A 26,114-nucleotide genomic window follows, 5' to 3' on the forward strand; every position below is an offset into this window, starting at 1 on the left:
CAGTTTGACCTTTCCAAGCCAAGTGAATTGTGAGTATAGTTATACAAAAACCCTCTGGTATTAAAATAGTTATACTCTTTTTTTGGTTTTGTGTTAGTCATACACATATCAATTTATACTCATGCCTGGGTACCCTTACAGTCTGAAAGGTATGTCTGTCTAAGGGTGAACAGAGGAATTCCTGGGGTTAATCTAGAACTGACTCGTTCATATTCTGATTTAATGGTATATGAATAAAATACCCATTATTTTGTTTGGATCACTTGTATATCACAGATAAATATATGTTTCAATACAGATAACTCCAGTGATGCATTTTATAAGAACAATTTAATTGTGACCATCAACATGGCACATAATATAGTCTTTATAACTGATAAAATATTTGAAAAGTCTCAGTTTGAGTCCATTTCCAACAATCACAAATATGCAGAAAATCTGTTTTTTTTTTGTTTTTATTGTGACCTTTAGAAAGACATTGTTCTGAATATTTCGATATGCACTATATATTTCATTGGGGATTTAAAAAAAAAAAATAGATAATAGTCAAGGTATATTTTTCTAGAAACCAACCATATTTCTACTGACTACTCTAAAAAGTAAATCATCACAAGTACCACCAACATTAATTATCCTGTTGTATTATCCTGTTGTTGATAAGCTGTTTCTATCACCATAGCCATTTTTTTACTATATATAAAACAATAAATAATAATAATAATACATGTTTGGGTTTGAGAAATAGTAATACTGAGACTATTTCAGTAATAGCAATAGACACATTTAGTAGTAGTTTGTAATGTTTGACCAAGTCTTTGTCTAAAGAACAGTTTTTGCTATCGTTCTAGTTTCCTTTTTCCATCTACAATTTCACTTAATGGTCGTGCTGTGTTTCCAATGATTGCTACACTGTCATGAATGGCTGTTCTTCAGGAAGGTCATGGCAAGAGTTGTGAAATCCTCTCGCTACTGGCTCGTTTCTATGGTCATATTTCCTTCCAGCATAATACTACATTATTCCAGAGTTCTCATACACTAAAGAGAGTTTGTGGCGTCATTATAGCACTGTGTGAACATAGTTAGCAATGTCCTTGAACCCAGCTAGTACATTAGTACAAACATTTCCAAATGGAAACCGATAACTTATGCTAATTTGGTTTTCACACGGCTGCTTCCAATCCCTGTGGATAAAAACCATAAACAGCAATTTTATTTAAATCTTTGATACAGTGTTCTTTAACCTGGTCATAAACCATTCTTATCAGCATATCTGGCTCATTGCTGTAGCGTTTCATTTATCCCTACTGAGTTTATGTGTATAAGGAGACTGTCCATAGAGACAAATATGGAAAGAATATTTCCTGGTTTTATTTCCCAAACATCGAAGTGCTTACCAAAAGGGTAGTTACTCTAAATGTCTCACTTGATATCATTTTAACAATCTTAAATCTCGTATATGTTAATGAAAAATAATAAACGTATTTAACTTGTTCAGGTTTCGAGTGGCCACAGATTACGGTTCAGATGACCTTGTTCATACGTGTCAATGAACCTTACTTTCCAGGGCACCCATCCTGGCTCCCTTTCAAAGTACATCGAGAGAAAGGTTTCATTGAGTTACAGGCTATTATCTTTCCAAAAGCTTTTTTTTTAACTAATATTTATTGAATGCTTCACATGGTTTGATAAATATTTGTGTGATGATTTGATAAATATTTGTGTGATAATGCTTGTTTTTTTTCTATATTAGCAAAGCAATCGATTTTATTTTGTGAGTTCTGTTGCTTACTATTACTTTTATGCTTTTACGTTTGTAGTACTTTTTTATTCGGTGATTCAACATACCAGTAATTCACCTTCCTCTAGGTGTAGAGTTCCTGAGAAGGATGCTTAGCTAAACATTCTTCCTGAATCATCATGTAATTAGGCCACCAAAGCAATGCATGTGCACAGTGCTTAGTTGTTCTGGATATTGCCAGAACTTTGCCATACATATAGGATTTAGGCCTATGGGTTACTTTCCTCTTTCTCCTGGAAGAGGGAACTCAATAGCACTCCCCCTCCTACCCAAGACTTTTAGCAGGCAACCCCATTCTATGCCAAGTTTACCCCAATCCCTCATAAAACAACATCCCCATAAGAGAGAACTCTGGCCAGAATGTCCTGTCTTACCCATGCTACATATGCCTCTGAGTAGAGTGCCAGGATATGACACTGTATCATAACAAGGATGTATGGAGTCCCTGCGGAAGCTAGGTTGTGGGGCGCTGCCCATGGTCAGTTGATTCATACCACCCAAGTCTGTAGGATCTATTCACAAATCTCGCTAGTGCACTGCACATTGCATTGGATGCTTCCCCAAGGTATTTTTTCTGTTTGTCGCAGTAAAAAAAGAGTCTAATTTACATGAACCGGAACTCTATTCTGGTCAATTCAGTAAGCTTTTGGTTGTTCATTGCATTTTCTCTCTATTGATATACCTCCATAACCATACCTGGGATTTCACCTGGAAGCTCAGGAATTCAGAGCTGATGATTGGGAGAGTAAGCGTGTGAGAGCATGAGAGTTAATTTAGTAATCATGATAGAGCATAATGGATGTGGTTTTGGAGGGCATGGTTTTGTTGGTGGGATGGAGCATTTCATTCTTAGACCCAGGCAGCACAATGTCTTGGGCGTCCTTGACCATGCCCCTATTCCTGGCTAGGCCTGGCCCTTTATCTCCTTCATGCTCTGTTCTTTCCTCTTATAAGGAGCAGCAGAGTGAAAGCTATGGGGGCCAGCCCTTGGAAATTTTCAGGTATATCACAGCATTTATGTCTTTCCAACGCTATCCTTGGGTTCCAGCCTAAATTTAAAGATTGCGAACAGACCTGTAAACATTGTTAATACTCTGCCTGGTTCCAACAATGTACATATTGGGAACATTATACATTGTTCATATTCATACCTCCCATGCTCAAAGATCTCCCCCAAACAGCTATATGGGGAGATCCCTTAGACAATAGGGGTCTTTCATTAATGTCTTGTTCTAGCCATATATGATCCCACACTCTTTAGTGTAGTCAATAGAGAAAACCGACAGAACAACGTGTATGGTATGAAACTTTTTGTGCTAAAGACTTAGCAAAAAGTGGACGTTTGTGTAAATTACTCTGTTTTTACAATTTGGAAGCATAATCCTTCTATAATGATAAGCATGGCCCTGGCATATCTACGCTGTTAGCGCACAAGACTCACATAACACAATGATTATGAAATACATGATATGGGATGGGTGGGACAACTACCACATTTATTGTTCATAATGAACAAGAACATTGACGTTGCCTACCGCTTTAGTGTACCCTTGGACATAATGAGATTAACCTATTTATTGTTAGATCAAGTTTATGTTTGATTATATGCAATGACACTCTTTTGTTTTTATGAATGGTAGTATATTTGACTTAAATAAGGCAATGCCAATATTTACCATTGAATTACCAATGTTTAGCAAATACCAGCCAATTTGAAACTTAGGCCACAAAACCTCGAAAATGAAACACAAATGCCCACAAGATAAACAAGATCTTCCAGACTTGAGAAATAACAATGAGCAATGCAGTATGAAATTACCAAGGATATTGCTGTTAAAGAAAAAAAAATCCATATGTTTTTTATCGTCAAACATCAAAAATAGCTCAATTTCATGAAACATGCAATATATTTATAAGGCATTGAACTCGATAAACATCCCAATTATATGAAACCCTGAAGCATACACATATAGGTATATTGTCTTCCATTTAATGAAATTCTAAAGGACGGGTACTAGAAATAAAACATTAACTGCTCTTGTACCTTTACCCAAATGCAGGAGAGTATATATTACTACTTTGTATTTTGCTATGTAATCAGTGGGAAAGATAGAAAGGAGTTTGTAACAATTTTTACAAGGCCAGGGCCGGACTGGCCCACCGGGATACCGGGAAATTTCCCGGTGGGCCGGCAGGTCCGTGGGCTGGGACCAGGGGCAATTGCCCCCCAGGCTGCCCGAAATCTAATCTGAGCGGCTGCTGATGCGGCCGGCGCTACTATAATACTTTTTTCTTAATTTAATATGGCAAGCTGGTCCGGCTTGCCATATTAAATTTAAAAAATGTATTACAGTCTCGCCGGCCGGCCGCATCGGCACCCAGCAGCCGTGTGCGATGGCCGCCTAGTGATGGGAGCAGCGTGAGGGGAGAAAGCTCCGCCCCCTCGCACTGACCTTTCACCCCTCACGCTGCTCCCATGCGGCCGTCAGATTGCTGGGAATGTAATCTAAACGGCCGATGCGTGCTGATGCCGCCGGCCGCCTCTGCTTTAATACTTTTTTTTTACTTTATATGGCAAGCCGATCCAGCTTACCATATAAATTAAAAAAAAGTGTTAAAGTAGCTCCGGCCGGGGGCATCAGCACGCACCGACCGTTTAGATTACATTCCCAGCAGGTGGAAGCTCCGCCCCCTCGCTGCAGCACCGGATGTCAGGTCAGTGACATCCTGTCAGGAAAGAGACGAGAACAGTGTGCGGCTACCAGAGGACGGAAGTCAAGAGAAGTAGAAGGTGAGTAAAGTAATGTATTTTTTTTGTACAAAATGTATAATATTTTTTTGAATGTGTTAAAAACAAAAAAAAATCAGCATGTGTGTATGTAAGTGTGTCCCCCTATATGCCACTCTGCCTCCAGAAATGCCTTTTACCCCCCTATATGCCACTCTGTCCCATGACATGCCTTTTAACCCCCTATATGCCAGAGTGGCATATATATGGGTATAAGGCATTTCTGGATGCAGAGTGACATATAGGGGATTAAAAGGCATATGATGGGACAGAGTGGCATATAGGGAAACATAAGGCTTTTTTGGAGGCAGAGTGCCCCATGATATGCCTTTTAACCCCCTTTATGCCACTCTGCCTCCAGAAATGCCTTATACCCATATATGCCACTCTGTCCCATGATATGCCTTCTAACCCCCTATATACCACTCTGCCATATAGGGGGTTAAAAGGCATATCATCATGGGACAGAGTGGCATATAGGGGTATAAGGCATTTCTGGATGCAGAGTGACATAGGAGGTCAAAAGACATATCTGGAGGTATAGTGGCAAAAAGGGGGTTAAAGGCATATCACGGGGCAGAGGGGCATATAGGAGGGTTGAGGCATATCAGGGAGGCAGAGTGGCATATGGAGGTTAAAAGGCATATCATGGGACAGAGTGGCATATAGGGGGGCATAAGGCTTTTCTGGAGGCAGAGTGCCCCATGATATGCCTTTTAACCCCCTTTATGCCACTCTGCTTCCAGAAATGCCTTATACCCCCCTATATGCCACTCTGTCCCATGATATGCCTTTTAACCCCCTATATGGCAGAATGGCATATAGGAGGTTAGAAGGCATATCATCATGAGACAGAGTGGCATATAGGGGTATAAGGCATTTCTGGATGCAGAGTGACATATAGGGGGTCAAAAGGCATATCTGGAGGTATAGTGGCAAAAGGGGGGTTAAAAGGCATATCACGGGGCAGAGGGGCATATAGGAGGATTGAGGCATATCAGGGAGGCAGAGTGGCATATAGGGGATTAAAAGGCATATCATGGGGCAGAGTGGCATATAGGAGGGTATAAAGCATATCGGGGAGGCAGAGTGGCATATAGGAGGGCATAAGGCTTTTCTGGAGGCAGAGTGCCCCATGATATGCCTTTTAACCCCCTTTATGCCACTCTGCCTCCAGGAATGCCTTATACCCCTATATGCCGCTCTGTCCCATGATATGCCTTTTGACCCCTATATGGCAGAGTGGCATACAGGGGGTTAAAAGGCATATCATGGGACAGAGTGGCATATAGGGGGTATAAGGCATTTCTGGAGGCAGAGTGGCATATAGGGGGTTAGAAGGCATATCAGGGGGGCAGAGTGGCAAGCCTGGGGGCAGATGTGCATAACTCGGGGGTAGGTTGGCAAATAAAAGGAAAAAAAAACAAACATGTCTCAATCATAGCTTATATTAAATATGAAAAAAATAGTCTACATGAATTAATAAAGAAACAAAAGTTTCTTACCAGAATATCGTGAAGAATAATGTCATCACTGTTTTGTTCCACTGAACTTTTTCATCTAAAAATGTTCGCAGTAGTAAATGTTTTGATCCCATTATGTGTAATGTATTTCATTTATTAGGGCCTTTTAACACTTTTGCTTTCTGGCATTTTAATACAAATAATGAGATAAAAAGAATGGCGAATAGTGTGAGTCGGGTGTGTATAAGGGGTGCGTGTGGTTAAAGAGCGCGACCGTGAGATAAACTATATGGGGCTGGTCTCCAAATTTTTCCAGGGCTGCTTTTCAGTCCCAGTCCGGCCCTGTACAAGGCTGACCATTTGGAACACTGGCTGTTATAATTCAGTGGTGTCAGAAATAATTAGGTTGACCAATATCCCAGGAGATTATATTACATGGCATTAACCCAATATATTGCAAGGAAACTGGCTGGTAAAATTATAAAGTAATTATTAAGTAATTAAACTAAACAAACCCACACAATGGTGTTTAGAGAGTAGAATATACACTCACTGGCCACTTTATTGGGTAGACTGGGCAGACTGGTTCGAGATGACAGAAAGGCAATAATAACTCAAATAACCGCTCGTTATAACCAAGGTATGCAGAATACCATCTCTGAAAGCACAACACGTTGAACCTTGAAGCAGATGGGCTACAGCAGCAGAAGACCACACTGGGTGCCACTCCTGTCAGTACAGGAAACCGAGGCTGCAATTTGCAGAGGCTCACCAAAATTGGACAAAAAAACGGAAGAATGTTGCCTGGTCTAATGGTACTCAATTCCAGCTGCAGCATTCAGATGGCAGGGTCAGATGTTGGTGTAAACAACATGAAAGCATGGATCCATCCTGCCTTGTATCAATGGTTCAGGCTTGTGGTGGTGGTGTTATGGGGGGGCAGTGGCTGTAGTGGGGGGAATAAAGGCTAGTAATGTGGAGGACAGGGCTAGTGGGCCCTCCACTACAAGCCCCCTGTCCCCCCACTACAAGTCCCTGTATGTCCCCCCACTACAAGCCCTGTCCCCCCACCTACAGCCCCTGTACTACCTACTACAGCACCTGCGCCCCTACTACAGGATGGGAGGGGGGGCACTATTATATTGTTTGCCAAGGGCCCACCAGAGCCTTAAATCGGCCCTGGACTAACCAACTCTTAGTAAGCATTAACACGTTGACACAATGCTTGACTTACATGCACTCAAAGGGTGAAGACATTTCTGATGCATGTTATTTTTAGAGGAAAGAATAAATCGGGAAATAATAGGGCATTCTATTCAGCAATGACAACTATTTTTGTACAGGTAAGGCTTTCACGGCTTTATGGTAGGACTCAAGGAAAAGCATTTTTTCTTGAATTACAAAAACAGGCCAAATACACAATACTGTCTTGCCTTCTGACAAAGCTAAAATGGTTTTATTATATCTTACACTACTTTTTATGCTTTTTGTACAGTTTTGTTTACAAAGGTATAATTTATGTTTCAGAATAAAAAAAAAATGGTTTCCAGTAAATAAATAAAAAAAGAGCGTTTTGTATCCACTCCAGGGCAAAACCCCACCGAGTGCATATATTCTGCATCATAAAACTGTTCTGTACTGTTGACAGAATCACAAAGTAGTTAAAGGGTGACTTTTTTTGTGAATGTGCTTTTTTTATCTTGTAATTTCTGGCTGTGAAATGCCTTATGGTAAGTGGGTCTATTTTAATTTAAATATATGTATTTTAAATAATCTTACTTAGCATCTTAATGGTCTCTGAAAGCTGAAAATGGAAAGGCACTATTTTTGGATTAAATACACACTGATACACACTGACACATTTCGTACATGGAAGTCTGGCCTCAGTAGAGCAATTACAGAATATTAAAAGCCAGAAAATGAAAAGTAGAGTGCTGAGCCTCCTTCCTAGGATGTGTGGTGGCCCCTTTTGGGCCCTGAACTAATTTCAGGAATTTTTATTATTGCTTTAAATATATTTGAGTAGTAACCATCACCTTGAAAACACTCCATTAGATATTGTTTTAATACTCTTCATTAGGAATTCTGTTAATTAAACTTATTCTTCGGTTAAAGAACTGTGGGACAAGGTGTTTGGCCTATCTTTTTGTATTATGTTGTTCCACAAATAAGATGGTTGAGTGGATTTCAGCTCCCTCCATCAGCATAACAGACAAGTTCATCCACAAGTTCATCATTATATAAATGAGAAAAGGAAAGTTAAACAAGGATTAGTTAGACTAAAAACAAAAAGCATATATGTAGAAGAGGATAAAGGTTTAGCTGACTGCCTCAATGAATGAATATTTCTGTTCAGTTTTTACAGATGAGAATGATGGAATGGGACCTCAGTTGGGAAAAAAGACTGAATCATTTGAAATATGTGAGTTTATCGAGGCGGAGGTTTTACTTCAGTTGTCTAAGGTAAAGACAAATAAGTCGATGGGGCCTGATGGGATACACCCCAAGTTATTAAAAGAGCTTGGGGGTGTACTAGCAAAACCGTTAACTGATATATTTAACGAATCATTGGTAACGGGAGTTGTCCCTGGGGATTGGAAAGTAGCGAATGTTGTGCCTATACACAAAAAAGGCAGTAGGGAGGAGTCGGGCAACTACAGGCCAGTTAGTCTTACATCTGTAGTGGGAAAATTAATGGAAACAATGTTAAAGGAAAGGATTGTTGAACATCTGAAGTCACATGGCTTTCAAGATCAAAAACAACATGGGTTTTCCTCAGGAAGATCTTGCCAAACAAATCTTATTGATTTTTTTGATTGGGTGACTAAAGTAATTGATCAAGGTGGTGCAGTAGACATTGCGTATCTGGATTTCAGTAAGGCCTTTGACACTGTCCCACATAGAAGACTTATAAATAAACTGCAATCTCTGGGTTTAGATCCCAATGTTGTTGAATGGATTAAGGAGTGGCTGAGTGACAGAAAACAGAGGGTTGTAGTCAATGGCGTATATTCAGAACAAGGTCTTGTTACCAGTGGGATACCTCAGGGATCTGTACTTGGACCCATTCTCTTTAATATTTTCATTAGTGATATTGCAGATGGTGTTGATGGAAAGGTATGTTTATTTGCCGACGACACAAAAATTTGCAACAGGGTTGATGTTCCTGGAGGAAGAAGCCAAATGGCAAACGATCTAGGTAAGCTGGAAAAATGGTCAGAGCTGTGGCAATTGGCATTTAACGTGGATAAATGCAAAGTAATGCACCTGGGGCATAAAAACCCAAGGGCAGAGTATAGACTATTTGGTACTGTCCTAACCTCAACGTGTGAGGAAAGGGATTTAGGGGTAATTATTTCTGAGGATTTAAAGGTAGGTAGACAATGCAGTAGAGCAGCAGGTAATGCTAGCAGAATGCTTGGTTGTATAGCGAGAGGTATTAGCAGTAGAAAGAGGGAAGTGCTCATGCCGCTGTACAGATCACTGGTGAGACCTCACTTGGAGTATTGTGTACAGTACAGGAGACCGTATCTCCAGAAGGATATAGATATGTTGGAGAAAGTGCAGAGAAGGGCTACTAAAATGGTTTATGGATTACAAAATAAACCTTACCAGGACAGGTTAAAGGATCTTAACCTATATAGCCTGGAAAAAAGACGGGACAGGGGGGATATGATAGAAACATTTAAATACTTAAAGGGAATCAACAAAGTAAAGGAAGAAAGTTTATTTAAAAGAAGAAATAAAACCGCAACAAGAGGACACAAGCATAAACTAGAGGGGCAAAGGTTTAATGGTAACATCAGAAAATATTACTTTACGGAAGTGGTAGATGTTAATACAGTAAAGTCATTTAAGCAAGCATGGGATAGGCATAATGCCAAGCTAGATATAGGATAAGGGCAAGTACTAAAGGAGAGTACTCAGAGGTTGGGCAGACTGGATGGGCCTTCTGGCTCTTATCTGCCGTCACTTTCTATGTTTCTATGTTTCTATGTAAGAGCAGTCTAAAACCAAAATCTGAGGCAATTTTCCTCTCCCGAGTGGGGACTCACCAGAGGGCAAGTAACTTTAGCACTGTCTGACCTTGTCTTGCCATTTTATCCTTTGGGGTTCTCATCAGGTATGCAGGTAAGCTCACACGTGGACATCCTTGCTCATTTTGCCTAAAGGCATACCAACTGGACCTTAATGAGAAGCCTCAAGAGGGACTGGGATGTCTGTTTGGGGTTCTTTTGTGTTTTGCATTTGGTTCTAGACTGCTCTTTCAAGGCTGTGATGATCATAGAAGAGAAAGCCAGCAGTGTGAAAATGACCTTACGTCACAGAATGTGCTGAAGAAATGTATATTTAAATATCTACATAGACTGGTTCAGCTTAAACCAGAGACCTGAGCATTTGTGTTTGTTGGTACAAGGCTAACAGTTACATTGAGATAAAAATAAACGCAGGTTTGTACTTTGAACGTAATACCAGCTTAATTGAAATATTTCTCAGTGGGAGTATGTTGACACCAATTGGGAGGAAACAGACACGAGAACATATGAAGTCTTTAGCTGTTAAAGGTGAAGGATGTTGATTGAAGAAAGAGATGATTATAAATTGATTTTTACACAATTTTCTGATGCAGACCAGATTTAACCTTGTACAACAGTGGGCAATACACTTGCTACTTGTCATTAACAAGGATCATTGCATTAGACTTTTACGATAATTATCCTTAAGCAACAAGAAGATGGCCTTGACATCATTGTGTAGTTGGGAGATATACGATTGTGATAATTTCTTTTGTTTGTAACTATCACACTGTGTCTGCTGCCTTACACAAAGCTGTAAAGTTAATACTTTAATGGTTTTTGAAGGATTAATGGGAGTATAACATACACATTAAAAGCTGGAGGGAAACGCTGGGCCCTATTGTATCATGTGGAACTCACAATGAACAAAATGACTCTGTAGCTGCATTAAACACCTCTACAGATCTGAGATCTAAATCAAGCATCGTTCTTAAAGAGAAGATAACTAAATATATCATGGGGAAAAGACAGCAATTCAAAAGTACCAACAATACATCTAGCAGATTATTAGCTAGAATGCTAACAAGGAGCAGGTAATAAATATCTCTGATATAACAGATCCTCAATAGCAAACTGTCCGCAAATCAATACATTTTGAAGTCATACTGAATTAATTTTAAAATAAACTAATATAGAACCAAAAGTTGTAAATGATGATCCATCCCTTGCTCCATCAATCTATTGACTGGTAGGGAAATTTGATGTCCCCATGGCATCTTGTAAAGTCATTGTTTGCCAACCATCTCAGCACCGTTCTCCTTGGCATATAATCATCTGAGACACAAGAGACACGTAGATACCATTTCTCCCAAAACCAAAGAAATATCATGAGCAGGGTTCTGTATTCAATCTCTTTACTTTGGTTGAGGTGTATTTGGATGTATGAAAACAGATATTAATAGAAGATGAACAGGGGTGCCGATGATATTTTATGGATCACTTAGGAGACATCACCTAGAATACCATCCTGCCTTAAGGGGCTCCACCAAAAATCAACAAGGGGGAATTAGAATCATACAGAGTCTGCTTAACCAGCTGAACGTTCTGGAATACGTTCTGGAGGAAGCTAGACTGGCTGTATTAAAACATCTACTCTTATGCATCTTCTCTTGCTCTTTCTGCTTGAATCTCACATTCAAGACAAGGAATAATTAATAAAGGTTTTATTTCACCTAATGGCAACAGGCTCAAATCTATGATGGCCTCCGATCTTGTGGACAATTATGTCTGCTTAGCTTTTCTTTATTCTGTTCTAGATGATCCCGAACAGATTCCATTACAAGTTAATAACAAACATCTTCAGTTCTGATGGCCTGTCTATTTTTTGGAATACTAGTACAAAATGATTTAATTGTACAAATCTCCAGACACATAATCTATAGTTAACAAAATAATAAAATGTAACCCTCAGAATGGATATGTGAATAATGTTACCCTAGCTGCAAGTCAAAAATTGTATTGATGGTTTCTTCATAGCTGCAAGATCTAATTTTGGTTCTACATGGAAAACTCATTGTATATTTTCCTTTGAACGTAGCTATGAATATATTTATTCACTTTGATAAAAAATAAATCCATAAAGCTAATCCAAAAAAGCAATTTGGCAAACAGAATATGTAGTTAGGGATATTATGCTAAAATCCATGACTGCACAAAATTTATTAAGTAAATCAATGAATTTCATCGTTATTCTCTGAGAGATTATGCTAGTGTACATTTATATCTCCTAGTGCTTGGCTGCATTTGTTGATCTTAGATTCTTTTGAAGTCACTGAAAATATATATATTTTTTCTGTTGTAGAAATGATATGCTTATTTCTGATGAAGAGGAGCTAAACATAATGCTGTAAGCCTTTAGTTTTATTAAAGACTAAAGCAGGCAATCAGAATATCCTAATTTAGTATTTTAGTATTTTGTCATCACATCACAGTTGATAATCTACTTTCAAGGATGGTTGGTGGGTATAAATTGACTACCGAAATGTCAATTTACAGCCTGGGGGGATTCCTGTTATACACATTAAGGGTTCCATTTAGAACAGAGGTAGAACCAAAGATGAATTAAGATTCAAAATGTACTCCTAATTCACAGAATATCGGGGTTTATTGTGAGTGTAGATGAAAGTGTCGCTGTCAGGACCTCTATTTGCCCAAGGATTTAGGCACTAGCCTAGGTTGCCTTGTGGGTAATGGGTATGGATGGAAATTGTCATGGTTAATTATTCTTGACCATGTGTGGCTATGGTGGTATTACAAGCTGTAAAAGGCTGATAGCCCAGTTCCTTAAATCAGAACAGCCAAGAAGGCATTTTTCCCCGTTGCCCCCCATTTCCAATGCATACAAAACATGCAACCCTACAACCATAACCTTGAATGTAATTAGTAAGACCTCCAACTCATTCTTGACCCACGTAACTCCACTTAATAATGAGTTCATCAGCTTGATCCTTGTCCATTCGTACTTCACGTAGCAGGGTGTGTATCAACAACAACTCTGGTATAAAATGTTAAAACCAGTGCAACTCCCCACATTGCAACTAAAGCGATGTTCCTGCTGATTGCTTTAGACTTATCGCTTTGCACTAACATTTTCTTATACATACCCCCATTTATTAGTCTGTTAATAGTTGGTTATTACATAACTACTATCATCATTGATCAGTTTTTACAATCAGGTTCTCAAGTATATTGATCATCTTTCCAAAACAATGGCTATACATGTAAGGTTGTTTCTTCTCACTTTTGAATACAGGATTTTGCATGTCAAGGTTTTTTTTTTAATGATATATATTATCTCATCACATCCATCTCGATAATTATATGGATACCGTGAATGAGCAAGCTGGCTGCACATGTTGTAGGACAGCAGGAACAGCTGATATATTTCAAAAGTGGACGGGGAACAATAGCTGTTGTTTTGGCTATAAATTCCTTTTTTTATAACCTGGATAAGTACTTTGTTCTGTTTAGTGGCAGCTGATGTACATAATGTATATAGCTTCCCGAGAGTAGTATCTTGTTTTTATTTATTCTCTATGGTGCCAATTCATTTTGTAATTTACAGTTTAACCTTGCATGGTTGTATTGTCCTGGCATTCGTGAGGTTAATAGAATTACATATTAAGCTGTAACCACGCAGCGTCTACAAAGATGATGCAGCTGTAGAGAAGGATAATATCATGATACATAGCAGGTGGCTTTTTTTTATTCAAAGCACCTGCTGTGTTAATCTCCAAAGCAAACAAATAAAACAAAAAGAATTTAGGGAACTAAATATCCATATTTCACTAAATATGATTTTAGGTTCAAATTTGTGCTTGTGCAAACTAAGCACAGGCCACAGCTTCCCATCACTTTGACAAGTCCACCAGCATCTGGGTGCAGGACACTCTGAGCCAAAATAACAGCTGATCGTGACGCATGGACGCTGATGTTGTAATTACTTGCAAGCCACGGGAAGTAATGATGATTATCAATTGATCATCTCCTGTCTAGAATGTACTCCCACGTGCCTGATGTACGGAAAGGTTTTTGTATTACGTGGCAGATTATGGTGGTTTATTTTGTGATCTGACAAATTCTTAGTTGTATCTGTCTCTGATACATTCTCAACGCTTTGATCTACCACTCCTTAACAAACGCAATTAGGAGCCATGATGTTTGTTAAGAATTTATGAGTTAAGACCAGTTCGATCTAAATAAAAAAAGTGAACTCAAAACTGAATAGAAAGACAAAGAATGCCCCTGTGTTTTGTTAAATAAATTGTCTACCTGCCTACCTCTGTCACAGCTCCTCAGGCTGATTGCTGTCTATTTTGACATATTGGTTTGTAACCTTCTGACCACTGACATTCTATTCAAAGAATACATTTTTTACCAGTCTGAACACATTTGTAGCTATTCATCCAAATTTAAGCCACAGGTTGGCACCTTTTGAGTGCCAAAGGGGTGAACACAGAAAGGAGGAGCTAGCGTGATTGGGATTTTATTATTTTTCCTTTTTTCTTCATTCCTTCTATTAAACAAGGTGAAGAAGCATCATTTAAATTGATTTTAACCCCCCACCACACTTGAAATAGCAGGGGGTGAGGAGGAGGCACAGCATGAGGTCCATTCCTCCCAAAGGGTCATTTTAGCTATTTTAACCTCCTATCCCCCTGAGCAAGAGAATCGGGAGAGAGGGGCATACTTGGGGACTATCTGCCCCCCTAGTGTATAATCAACCTCCCATGGCTAACAGCCCCCCATTAAAAAACATTTACTATTATTATTATTTTAGAGAAACTCTTGCATCGCAAGATGAATTTTCCAAGTCAAAAGTAAATTCCAACTCGCATTTGTAATTCGGAGGCAACTGACGAGTTAATGAATTTGCAAGTTGCTTGCTTTTTTGAACTCGCATCAACTCATATACACTTGACTTTCCTTTATTAAACTTTAAACAATAATACTGGTTGATAGGCACCATACTGATTGCTCTCTATGTTAGAAATGCGAACATGCCGAATTATCATTGTAGTACTTAAGATACGGTTAACTCTCAAGTGCCATAATCTTGCTTCACCTTTAGGTCAATGGGTACTTTAAAAAAAGTTTAGAGTAGTAATAAAATACACAGTAAACAGAGTATATCACGCTTTACAGGCAGCTAAAGAGATATCTAGAAAACAAGAGATAAGAGAAGCCTGTGCATCAGCATTCCACATAATTGTATGAAGTCACCATCAAGCTGGAGAACTAAATCTCAAGGAGAAAAGGACAATGGAATGCCCAGCATGCATCAAATGATGACAATTCCTGTAGTATACAAATGTTTTTCACTATCACATGAAGTACACCCTTTCCTGTTGGATATTAATGATAAACTAAATTGAACATTGCATTTTTTGTAATAATGGAAACATGATTAGACACAAGGATTCATACTATGGAGACTATGAAGGGGGACAGTGTAGATGATAACTAAACAAAATGTGATGTGGAATTGATTAAAGGTAACAAAGTAAAAAATTTTTTTTAGATGTTTTATCCCTTCTAGCTCATTCAGAATTAAGTATTATTTTCTTCGCTATGAATATTGCTTTTGGTATATTCATACATGGACAGCTTGAAAGAGTGTGAAAGAGTGTGAGAGCGGAAAACCAAATTTAAATGAACATTTTCAGCTTTTCTTTTTGCTTGTTTCATTAGGAGATCTATGTACAAATTTCATTACATTGCATGATAATGTATACGATAATGTATACAAAAACCGGTAGGCTACCCTACATGCATATATTCCCCTCTGTAAAAAGTTTATATTTATCCTCACTTAGGGTTTTAAAGCAAGCGGTTACTTTATAATACTTGTTTTGTAATTGTTAGCACCGTAATACAGAATCCATGGATTTTTCATTCCCTTGTGGCTCCTTTAGTTGCCAAATGTAACAGCTTTTCTAGTTAACACTAGTTAACACTTTCTCACTTTCTACTTGCAACCCGCTAGCTTCTTACATGGTTTAATGAAGTCTTCTCTGATTGGTCAGATTTCCAAATAGTGCTTTCTAGCAAAAAATAAATAAAATAAAAACAAATATTAGGATGCATAAAAAAGATTTATTGCTGTGCTCTATAACAACTTTCCCTTTTTTCTGTTTTTATGTGTACATAGACACATACAGACACATGTATGCATAAACCATACCACCCAACACTCCCATGCACTGTCCTGCTGTCCTAGGTAGCTGCCCACTGTCTCAATTTAGAGGGCAGAGGATAATATTGAGCCAGTTGAGGTGATCCTCTGATCTTCCATGACTAGACCAGGCAGGGAAATCTATTGAGTCCATTTTACCTCCTTGAGCGTTTAGTGTCGCATGATGAATATTAGATTTGTGCACATGAACCAAAGATGGTTCAGACAAAGTTTCTGTTTTGGTTCATTCATTTTTCAACAACGAATATTGTTTCCTGGGGTCCACACAAATTTCTTTTTTTTATTCGGTCACTCACCCTCACTCTTCCTCATTTTCTCTCACACTCTTGCTCTCAATATCTCCTTACCTTCCCTGTATCTCCACAGCTCTACCTCTTGTCCTATGCCTCTTCTCCACGACTTCATTCTTCTCTGGTGATTCGTTGCGTTACACTGGCCTCCTGGAGCACTTCCGCCTCAGGATGGAGCCTCAGTGTGCACGACAGGGACAACCTCTCCCCCATTGTGTGGAAACCAGAATTTAAACAAAAATGTGTCCCTTCACCACCTCTTAACACCTCATTACTGATTTGGACACCAGAAATGTTGGGGGTTATGATAGACTTATTCAACCTCCTAGTCTCCATAGAGTCATATTGGGAACGTATATATTATGCAGATCCTAACAAGGCATTAACTGGTTTATTGCAGGCTAAGGAATGACATGGGATAGTGCGAGTTTATATCTCTATGGTACAGATTTAAAACGTAAACATTAAAATAAGTGGTAAGCATCACATTTCCCAAGGGCTGAGGGTGATAAGAGTATTTAATTCTGGGATTTGCTGTAGTATATTTCCACCACATGCACCACAGAAATAGTTAACTACAACTATAACAAAGATTTTGGCAGGCAGCAGTTGCATATGGTGTTTCCCTTTTTAATGTGTTTGTACTTTTTCAGAATTCTCCAGATAATGAGCTAAAATAATTTTTTAGAAAGCTGCTGGAATATATAAATGATAATATTCGAAGAGTAAAAATGTACTGTACTAAAAATAATAGCTCATTATACATATAAATATCTATATTTACTAATGCTCAAACATAGATCCAAGCTGGCCAGATTTACCCTATAATCAGGGACACGTATAGATAATGCATAGTAGAGGGCTCTATTAAAACACCTTGCATGATGCGTGTTTTGTAGGAAGCCCTGGTTATTAAGGGGCAGTAGAGCATTCTACTCTTACCTTCACCCACAATATGGAAATCCAAACCAAACAAACCATGTAGTGCTAAATGACAATGTGGTATTAAAGTATTTGTAAATAAAAAATCAAGTGCAGCAATTGATCCATAGATGTATCCTGTAAGAGCCTGTTACCTAACACATGTCCTCATATGTAATGTAACATGCCTATCATAGGTTTATGACATGTTACTTTCTTCTATTGACATTACACATCTCATATACCTATGTACAAATTATTTCTTTAAATTATGCTTTCCTTATGGCCATGCTCACTTGAAGGTCATTAAGCCCACCTATCATACTCACCATCATTTTCTTTCTGGATCCCTGGGCAACTGGGCGGGGCCTAAAGGGGCACTCTGTGTGACCCTACAGCATTAAGCTCTCGGCTACCCAGTACAGATACGGGGTAGCTTGGAGCTCATTTACAAGCCTTTATGCTGTGTGTGTTAAAGTGCAATGCTGCCTGTGCACAATGTAATGCATAGGTAGTATTTTTTATCCCGGGACAGACTCCAATTTTTCACCCCAAAAAAGGGGACTGCCCTGGGAAATTTGGGAATGTTGGCAAGCAAATCACTGGGCCTTTTAACTTGCAAAAATTCAGTATATCATTATCTTACTTTATGAAAGTAATAGTTTGTGGGAAAAAGTGCACATGATCATGGAGACTCGAGTCCACACCAAGACTTTGGTGCACATGAAACGAATACACTTCAGTCTTGATTAATCATTGAGGTGTGAAACGCTCCACACTTGATCTGTATCAGTGACGTTATTGTGTTTGAAAAAATCATATTCTGAGGCTGTGTTGCTGCAGTCATACTAAATTAAACACTATATTGTATCCTTATTTATATGTAAGATTATCTATTTGAAATGACAGTGATTTGGGCTCAAATTATAATCGGTGTAAAGACGGGAAAAATCCAGTTTGTCGAAACATCTGCGCAAGATGATAGTTTTTAATTAATTCCAAGATTCACTCATTAATCTGTCTGTATTATTCTATTTTGATGGCAGTAAACTATTCAACAATGCTTCATTACAGTATACAGACGCAGTAAAAAAAAACTCTATGCCATGGTTTCATCACATAAGTAATGAAATGCACGATTAGAGATGCTTATTAGCCATATTTGGTAAACTATCAGAAATGAGCTACAAAACTAAAAGTGCAGAGAGCACTTAGAGAAGTTATATCACTGGGAGTGGTTAAAATCTTATATTATAATTTGAAGGCAAAACTAGTTGTGATTGGGTTACTAATAATTAGCAGTATTGTTACTCAGCTCATTGGTATCAGGCATTAATCAGTATTTATAAATTTTCACATAATAGAGAATATACACATAGCATATACTAAATACTTTTGGATCTATTCACTAAGAAGTTTAGTTGACAGTTGAATTAAGCATCTGCTGAAAAGCAACACAAAAAGTGCATATTCACTAACGTACAAGTAATTTATTCAAGTGCCTATAACTTAAAATTTTGTAAGTTTCAGGCAAGGACATGCAAGTTGCATGAAAACAGTTTGGATACCAAGGCGTACTAGACTGTGATTTCCAACATGCTGGCACAAAAAGATATCATTGCATGGACTTTATCCTCCCTGTTGGACATGGAAATTGGCAAGGCATAGGTGTGACATTTTAAAATTTTAGTTCATTTTTTAATATGGTCACTCCTTGACTCCCTCCATCCCAAAGGTGTTAAATAGTCTTTGGGAGGCATGGGACCCATTTGTACCTCCCCTCTTGCCCCATGGCATGCTCAGCCATACTCTTAAAGTATATTGTTATAAAGATAACGTTCTAATCTATTTTTTTAATAGTGTTTTTAGAAACACCATACAGAATGCATATATATATATATATATATATATATATATATATATATATATATATAGCCTGTGTGACAGCATTCCTTGCTGACACCATAAACCCAGTGGAATTTGGAGGGAATGTACTTGGGAGAGTGTGTAAGTTGATGCAATATACTCTCCCTATGGCAGCAGGTCCAGCAGTCCCCCACCGTGAAACCAAGAGTCAGAAGGCCCTCCTGAGGGGATCATGCTTCCTGATGTGCTGCTACTGAATGGATCAGACTGAACCAGTTACACTATGGAGGCCTGTGCCGATGTAACTGTGTTTAACGGTGCTGGATGCCTTTAAGACTCGGAGCACTGGGATATGGTGTCATATTCTAATGCTGTGTAAGGAGGATGCCGGCCGCAGATGGGATGGCTTGAGGTACTCGAGGTAAATACATCTCTGTGAATCTGAATGCATACATAGCACTACTGTCAGAGTAGTTTGATATACTGAGCCCATGTATTGCCTTTTGATAAGTAAATATGTTCTTCATGGAATCAGGAGCAAGCATGGTGGAGCAAACTACCTATTAACATATAATCACAAATGCACCAAGAGAGCTGTAGTCCCTACCAGAGATCACCCAGATGTATCTTCCTGTTCTCCCCGAAATCAAGAGGAACCCTGCCATGCGTACCCAATAAGTAGGCACAACTACCTTCAATTGAGTACAGCAAGAATGAAAAATTTATTGTTGTAAAACATAGCCTTATATATCCACAGAATTACATTAACATAGATAAAAAGATACATGTATACAACCCAACCTTTAGTCCCCCTGGCAGCAATCCTATTAATGGGATTTGTGTACCTCGAGTACCTCAAGCCATCCCATCTGCGGCTGGCATCCTCCTTACATACACAGCATTAGAATATGACACCATATCCCAGTGCTCCGTGTCTTAAAGGCATGCAGCACCGTTAAACACAGTCTATGGAGGCCTGTGTTACCTCGGCACAGGCCTCCATAGTGTAAATGGTTCAGTTGCCTATGCTATCTTTGTTTGACAGTCAGGCTGGAGCCATCTCTGATTTATCTCGGGGGCCCTGCATGACAGGTCATTCTGTCATATATATCCTTTTTAAAAAGAAAACTGAACCGTGGCCAGACCTCAACCTGGTCTGCAACCAGTTCAGTCGGGGAGCACAGCTCCATCGCTCCTAGATTTGTAGATGCAGGGGAGCTGGCAAGAGACGGCTGTCCCATTAACCAGTACTGGGGTGCACATGAAGACTGTCTAGTTCAAGTCCCAGGGGAGGAGAACAGTACCACTCACCATGGCACCATGGCGCAGGGAGAAGGAAAGCCCAAATCTTGCGATCTCGGACGTCACTAGATTTGGGCTTTCCTTCTCCCTGCGCCGGCACACACAGCCACAAGGGCATCTGATGAAGAAGTTGTAGGCAGTGGCGGAACTACCGGGGTCGCGACTGCGACCGGGCCCTGGAGTTCTGCCAGTCAGGGGGGCCCAAGGGGTGCCGAGCGGTTGCTGAAAACGACCGCTCGGCACCTCTTGGGCCCCCCTGACTGACAGAAATCCAGGACTCCTCTGCTCGCCGCCGCTGCCGCCGCCGCCGCCGCCTGCCTCTGCGCTGCCCAGAGTGCAGTGTTGGAAGCGTGAGGCGTTTGTCTCGGGTGCCGGCGCTTCACGCTGAGCGCCGGCACCCGAGACAAACGCCTCACGCTTCCAACACAGGAGTTGACGGTAAGTGACCTACAAAGGGGAGTAGGGAGGGAGTGGGTAGATCGTGAGAAGGGGGGGAGAGGGTAGATCGTTAGAAGGGGGGTAGGGAGGGAGAGGGTAGATCGTGAGAAGGGTAGGGAGGGAGAGGGGAGATTGTGAGAAGGAGGAGTAGGGAGGAAGAGGGGAGATTGTGAGAAGGAGGGGTAGGGAGGAAGAGGGGAGATTGTGAGAAGGAGGGGTAGGGAGGAAGAGGGGAGATTGTGAGAAGGGGGTAGGGAGGGTGAGGGGAGATTGTGAGAAGAGGGGTAGGGAGGGAGAGGGGAGATTGTGAGAAGGGGGGTAGGGAGGGAGAGGGGAGATTGTGAGAAGGGGGGGTAGGGAGGGAGAGGGGAGATTGTGAGAAGTGGGGGTAGGGAGGGAGAGGGGAGATTGTGAGAAGGGGGTAGGGAGGGAGAGGGGAGATTGTGAGAAGGGGGGGTAGGGAGGGAGAGGGGAGATTGTGAGAAGGGGGGGTAGGGAGGGAGAGGGAAGATTGTGAGAAGGGGGGGTAGGGAGGGAGAGGGGAGATTGTGAGAAGGGGGGTAGGGAGGGAGAGGGGAGATTGTGAGAAGGGGGGTAGGGAGAGAGAGGGGAGACTGTGAGAAGGGGGTAGGGAGGGAGAGGGGAGATTGTGAGAAGGGGGGTAGGGAGGGAGAGGGGAGATTGTGAGAAGGGGGAGTAGGGAGGGAGAGGGGAGATTGTGAGAAGGGGAGTAGGGAGGGAGTGGGTAGATCGTGAGAAGGGGGGGAGAGGGTAGATCGTTAGAAGGGGGGTAGGGAGGGAGAGGGTAGATCGTGAGAAGGGTAGGGAGGGAGAGGGGAGATTGTGAGAAGGAGGAGTAGGGAGGAAGAGGGGAGATTGTGAGAAGGAGGGGTAGGGAGGAAGAGGGGAGATTGTGAGAAGGGGAGTAGGGAGGGAGTGGGTAGATCGTGAGAAGGGGGGGAGAGGGTAGATCGTTAGAAGGGGGGTAGGGAGGGAGAGGGTAGATCGTGAGAAGGGTAGGGAGGGAGAGGGGAGATTGTGAGAAGGAGGAGTAGGGAGGAAGAGGGGAGATTGTGAGAAGGAGGGGTAGGGAGGAAGAGGGGAGATTGTGAGAAGGAGGGGTAGGGAGGAAGAGGGGAGATTGTGAGAAGGGGGTAGGGAGGGTGAGGGGAGATTGTGAGAAGAGGGGTAGGGAGGGAGAGGGGAGATTGTGAGAAGGGGGGTAGGGAGGGAGAGGGGAGATTGTGAGAAGGGGGGTAGGGAGGGAGAGGGGAGATTGTGAGAAGTGGGGGTAGGGAGGGAGAGGGGAGATTGTGAGAAGGGGGTAGGGAGGGAGAGGGGAGATTGTGAGAAGGGGGGGTAGGGAGGGAGAGGGGAGATTGTGAGAAGGGGGGGTAGGGAGGGAGAGGGAAGATTGTGAGAAGGGGGGGTAGGGAGGGAGAGGGGAGATTGTGAGAAGGGGGGTAGGGAGGGAGAGGGGAGATTGTGAGAAGGGGGGTAGGGAGGGAGAGGGGAGATTGTGAGAAGGGGGTAGGGAGGGAGAGGGGAGATTGTGAGAAGGGGGGTAGGGAGGGAGAGGGGAGATTGTGAGAAGGGGGAGTAGGGAGGGAGAAGGGGAGATTGTGAGAAGTGGGGGTAGGGAGGGAGAGGGGAGATTGTAAGAAGGGGGGTAGGGAGGGGAGATAGTGAGAAAGGGATAGATGTGGTATGACGTTTTCAATAAACTGCATAAAATAGTTAATTTGCATTTAATTTTAATGGTTCAGAAAATGTCAGGCAAAATGGTCGGCCCTCGCACATGTTCACTTCATCAAATCTGGCACTCTTCGAAAAAAGTTTGGACATGCCTGCGTTACACACTCCGTCACAGTAGGTATTTGCCCGTTGCTTATAGCTGCGTCTTTAAAAACGCTCGAATGCGTCTTGTATTAATCTTTTTTCTTTGGCCAGTGGTTCCAGATCAGAGCACCTTATGCACATTATGAAAAAAACCTTTCAAAGAATATCAATTTAAAACAAATATAATCCCGCACAGAGAAGGCTTAGGAAGATGTGTCAGCAAAAAAAATTTGCTCAGTCATGGATAATCTAAGAAGCTGTTCAGAACTCATCAGATTAAATAGATATGAAAGTATTTTTAGAAGCCAAGCATGTACAGAAATGGTTTAGCATTATAACTTACATTTAGAATATTAATAGCTGAAGTTGTACTGATGGTACTGATATCTGTTTTGCCTCTACACCCTTTCTCTACTGTGTAAATAGTGTTTGTGATCTTTAGAGGATGAAACACAAAGCTGTATAATGTACATCATTAGCAAAAATATGTTAAGTAAAGTCAAAAGAGAAAGTGATAAAAGAGTATACTTTGCAGTATTTACATGTGACAGTCATAACAAGAGCTTTGAGATAAAAGGAAATATTATTTTAATTGCACATTTAACATTTGCTTTTTATCCTAATATAAGATTATATAAAGTTGCTTATTTATTAAAAACTAGGACATTTTCAAGCTACATGAGCACTAGTACAATACTTCAATGTTCCTGCCGTAAGCCTTACGTCATACAAAAATGTATTTGATGCATTCATACACATAACCATTCAGACACAGTATACAGAAAGTCCCCGATTTACATAAGTGGATCATTCCGCAACTGTATGCGTAAGTTGAATTTTACGTAAATCTGAGACATGTTTTATTATATATACTGTACCTTGCATTTATCATGTACATTGTAAGTACAAATCTACATATGTAGGAGCTTTGTAGGTCAAGTTCCACCTGTACATTAAAAAATGAATTATATGAGAGAAGTGCTACAGCCCACTGATGTTCTCCAGTTAAGGTTTTCACTGGTTGCAACACAATACAACAGCCACATCACTGCTTTAACTGATGACTATTAGGACTATCTCCTGCAGCCCCAATCTCAAAACCACCATCTCCGTCAAGAAAGAATTCTGCAAGCTAGGCTATCCATCTTGGCTCTGCTATGTGATGATAAAAGGGCATCACTTCATTAGCCATTAGTTTCTCTAAATCAATTCACCATGGAGAGGCAGAAGAAAGTCTACTTTCTCCAATTACTAAATTGATCTTCTCTGCGTTTCCTGGCAAGGTTCTATTTACACTATGATATAAGAATTTTAAACATATTACCAAACATCCCATAATTACATGTTGAGTTTCATAGCCATTCAGATTTAAAACAGAAGATCTGATTTTTGTATTGCATGATTTTGCTTTTTTTTTAATTTTAAGGATGGCCCGTTTTGGGATGCCAAATGGGTAGTCAAGCCTGCAGTAAAGACATACAAGTTGAGCATTTTGGCCAATACATATGAGGTTGTGGCTGCAAACTTGCATGCTAAGAGCTGTATGAACAACCTAATTGCCTATCCTATGGTGTGTCTTCACTCAAGAGTGTCTCAAGTTTTAGCTCACTTATAACATAAGAGTATAAATATTGACATCTTAAACATATCAGTGATCCAAATATTGTTTGCACAAGGGAACCATCCCCAACCTTTTGAGGCCTCATCAGTGGGGTGCAATTGGTATCCCTTATGGCACAACTGAGCAAGGAGATCCATATCTGGACTCACCTTTACACTTGGGATGAACCCCAAGAGGTTCCCACGAATGGAGAAATTGCATACAAAGATAACTTGGAATGTGGAGAGGCACCACAGGGCAGGGATTTAAGTTGCTGCTTGATATTTGTTGTTCGCACTCTTTATTTGGCATCCATGAGCTAAAGCAATGTGATGGTGAGTATGATTTGTGGATAAAAATGGAAGGCTATGGGGGTGCATGAAGGTGCAGTAGCAGAACTGGTTTCATTTTGCCTGTACTGTTGGGTGGTGTGCCTTCAGCTGCTCAGGCAAGGTTTAGAAATATTTCTGCATCTATTTCTTCACAGCAATAAACAATAGTGCCAGTACTGTTGTAGCGCCATTAATGGCATCCCTCGCGATTATTGATTCGTTGGTGATGGGCAGGGTTTTCCAGGGTATGCTAGTGTTTGATGTCATTGGAGAGGAGAGGACTAGTTAGCCATTTGCTTATACAGATTAATTGCAGGAGACTCGTAAGGTATACTGTGGTCAGTGTTGGGTAACGTATGATAAGCAATTATCATCCTGGGCTTCTTTGGGATATTATAGATGGTGGACTATAGTTATTTTTGATGATGTCTTAGAGGCTGTCATACTTTCAGTCCATAGTGCGGGAGCTACTGGCTCTTCAACAGGTCATTATAGATGGTATGCCTCATGCAAGTTATTTTGGAGAAGCCCATCCAGCAGCTGGATGTTTCAGAAAAAGCTAGGACTGCAGCTCCAAAGCTGGGTAGTAAGCAACCTACAGGGATGGCTAAGCATGTTTCCCAAAAAAGAAGGCATGCCTAATTGGGAATAGGTTTTAGTTTGACTTTTGGATCCCCTTCAAAGTGGTAGGAGAGAGGGTGATGATGGAAATATGAAGTCAGTTCAGAACCCGTAATTAGTCATGGAAAAGCAGATCAAGGGGGTTTGGTTGGGACATATGGTGTGTCCATTTTGGAAGCCCCTGATATACTGGGTCTGGTTCCGAAGAAGAATCTAGGAGCATATAGGTTCAGAAGTGATTGAGGGCCAGTTGAATTGGTGCGGGGGATCCTATGTCTACTGAACCATGCTACAATAAGTTAAATATTTCTGTGTCTACATTTGTTACGGATTTGGTTAATGACCAGGCACAAAAAGAGATAATACGGATATGCTGAGGGAGAATGGTATTTATCAAACTGACATTGGGTTAGATATTTTTAATGCTGCATTACAGGATGAAGTTTCCCATGATTTGGCTTCAGTGAAGGTTGTGACCCCTTGCCACTGGGTAGCAGATACTTGCCTCACCAGCCTGGTTGGTAATATCAGACAAATGGAAAGTTCAGAGAGACCTGACAGGTTATCTGAGGTTTTGGTAAAAT

Source organism: Spea bombifrons, chromosome 5 (assembly GCF_027358695.1).
Source record: "Spea bombifrons isolate aSpeBom1 chromosome 5, aSpeBom1.2.pri, whole genome shotgun sequence".
NCBI lineage: Eukaryota > Metazoa > Chordata > Amphibia > Anura > Pelobatidae > Spea > Spea bombifrons.